The following is a 2,793-nucleotide window of genomic DNA, read 5'->3' as shown; positions in this document are numbered from 1 at the left end:
GGGAAAGAGGTGTCAGTCTCTGAAAGTCATAAATCAGTTGTCTTAATGCTCAAGGCCCTCGCACACCATTGAGGGTGACTGGGCTGGCTCAGCCACTGTTCATCCTGCACCACTGCCTCTTCTCCCCGAGGCTCCAACGCTCTGCGCTTGGTCACCTCAACCAGTGCCAAAGGGAGAGGTCACCACGCTCGTAATCACCACGCTCCCAAAACACGTCTGTGCTGCCCAGCGCTGATAAGAGCCTGCATTGGAGAGAAGAGGCCCCAGACTGGCTGCAGCCAAACCAGACCCCCCCACCCCTGCAGCCCCACAGTGATGACAGGCTGCAAAACCAAGATCTAAGCTCTGACTGGTGCACGCAGCTCCAAACCCAGCCCAGGGAGGCTGTAACACCCCGCTGGTACAACTGTCCTGCCCAGAGCTTTCTCCCCTTCTACCTCCACCATCTCACGGGAATATGAGGGAAGGAAGGTGGTAGTAAAATTAAACGTAGTGCTACAAAGACAACCCCAAGGCACGACAGCGTAGGCATGCACTGGGTACCCGATGGTGAAGGCACAGAGTATTGAGAAAAGCATCCCTACCTGCTGAGGGTTCCTCTGGAGCAGAAGAGGCCTTTCAAAAAAAGAACAAAAGAACCTCCTTACTATTCCTTGATAGGGAAAAACAATCAGTTCAGTCTTTCACTGCTCCCTAATGTGAAGTGCTTTTGGATGCTGTCATCAGTCACAAGAGCTGTATATAAGGCATGTTTGTTTGCATGCTCGACACTAACTAGAGGGGATAAAAGAGAAGAAAACACAACCTTCACTTCAAGTCAAAGGAATTACTCACACAGTTAAAACACTTTCTTCCTCTGAACCATTTCTAACCTTGGCCTTGATTCCAAAGTCTCTTTGCATGTTTAATTCACCATTCTTGCAAAACAAACAAACAAACAAGCTACACTGCAGAAGGAAACATCTTCCAAAATGCGATTTAAACAAAGGAAGGAGAAAACATCCACAAAGTGTGAAACTCCTTCTGAATTCCCACCTGCTGCTGCTGCACCCTTCCCACTTGCCCGCTCGGGGAGCGGAGCAGAGCAGAGCACACCCAGAGCTGCTCGTGAGGGACACGTTCTCTGGCCCTGTTCTGCTCAAGGAAGCTCACAAAGTTGTAACAAAATCCCTGCCCTGGCCCAGCACTAACATGGAGCATTTCAGGATCGTATCATGAAATCATAGAAGGGTTTGGGTTGGAAGGGACCTTAAACCTCCTCCAGCTCCAACCCCTGCCCCGGGCAGGGACACCTTCCACTAGAGCAGGTTGCTCCAAGCCCCTGTGTCCAACCTGGCCTTGAACACTGCCAGGGATGGGGCAGCCACAGCTCCTCTGGGCACCCTGTGCCAGCACCTCAGCACCCTCCCAGGGAAGAGCTTCTGCCCAAGAGCTCACCTCAATCTCCCTCTGGCAGGTTCAAGCCATTCCCCTTGTCCTGTGCCTCCATCCCTTGTCCAAAGCCCCTCTCCAGGTCTCCTGGAGCCCCTTTAGGCCCTGGAGCTGCTCTAAGGTGTCCCCTGGAGGAGCCTTCTCTTCTCCAGCTGCCCCAGCCCAGCTCTCTCAGCCTGGCTCCAGAGCAGAGCTGCTCCATCCCCCATCTGTAACGTGTGGCTCACTGTAATACGTGCAGGTCTGCTCTAAAATTAACACCTGATGACTTCATTTTTGCTCGGTTTTGTAACATGTCCCTCCCAACAGCATGCCGAAGCAGAGAGAAGCAGGCGGAGCAGAACACCAGCAGCCTTTGACTCATGCACTGGGCTGTCTAGGACAGTTCTATCGTGCAGCTTGAGTTGCCAAGAGGGAAGGGTCTGCAGAGGGGAGATGTTCATGTTATCACACAGATGCACGCATGCTGGAGACTGAAGGCAGGCAGGCAGCACAGTGGAAAAAAGAAGGTGCCCACAGAAAAGGGATGCTCCCCCTTTTCCACAGAATTTTGGTTTATTCATTTTATTACAGAAAAGGGTGGGAAAAGCCTATTTCAGACACAGCTGTCACTCAAAAATGACTGCCCACACCTACCCAGATGCACGTCCCTGCATTGCCTCAGAGGAAGAAACACTCCATTCCCTTTTCACATGCTCCACACGCAGGTATTTTTCACATACCCTGCAATTTTGTGGCTCCACACAATAACCAAGTGAGTCGGTCCATGAACCACGGGCAACTCCCATTCCCACTCGACTTGCCAACCTGGCTGGCACACGCTGCCAGCAGCACAGCCAGGGCCACCCACTGTCACCAAAGCCTGCATGGGATGTGCAGCACCCACCCAGCACCCTGGGGGACTCGGGAGCTGCTGGCACTGGGTTTGACACGCTTGTTCCCAAGATAGCGTCAGGGTTTGCAAGTCTGGCAGCTAACTCCCATGGCCTCTCATTCATTAAAGCCAGGTCTTAAAACGGGAGCGATACAACAGGCCTCTGGCAAGACTTCCCAGAGACACTGAGAAGCTAAAGCCTAAGCTCTAATTCAAGGACACGTGCAGAATTTAGGCCCTAAACGTAATGCAAAGCTTAGTTTTGGTTTTGCTTTTCTGTTGACGCTGCCAACGCAACCTGCCACGCATCAAATCTAATGCGAACATCAGCCCCGTCCCCCAAGCCCTCCTCCCATCCCAACAACCAGCGCTTTGCCAGCCCAGGCTCCGCAGGCGCCTCCCAGATGTGTTATTGATAGGAGAAGCCACCGACAGAGCCCGGCTCCGGCTGAGCAGACACTGACCTACTTGGGGCTGTGAGTCAGCTT

The 2,793-nt window shown here is 52.8% G+C and overlaps 1 protein-coding gene across 1 annotated transcript in view; it reads right to left on the bottom strand.

The window, feature by feature from the left end:
* Window positions 1–2,787, bottom strand: part of HAGH (hydroxyacylglutathione hydrolase) — a 9,308-nt gene extending 6,521 nt beyond the window's left edge. The window contains exon 1 of the mRNA XM_010015627.1: window positions 2,770–2,787. The gene's annotated coding sequence lies outside the window, so the exon portion shown is untranslated. The remainder of the gene's footprint in view (window positions 1–2,769) is intronic.
* Between the last annotated feature and the right edge of the window lie 6 nt (window positions 2,788–2,793).

The sequence above is a fragment of the Nestor notabilis genome, unplaced genomic scaffold (genome assembly GCF_000696875.1).
Source record: "Nestor notabilis isolate BGI_N333 unplaced genomic scaffold, ASM69687v1 scaffold22515, whole genome shotgun sequence".
NCBI classification, from domain to species: domain Eukaryota; kingdom Metazoa; phylum Chordata; class Aves; order Psittaciformes; family Psittacidae; genus Nestor; species Nestor notabilis.
The sequence above is the reverse complement of the archived record's forward strand: the minus strand, read 5'-3'. Positions and strand labels throughout refer to the sequence as shown.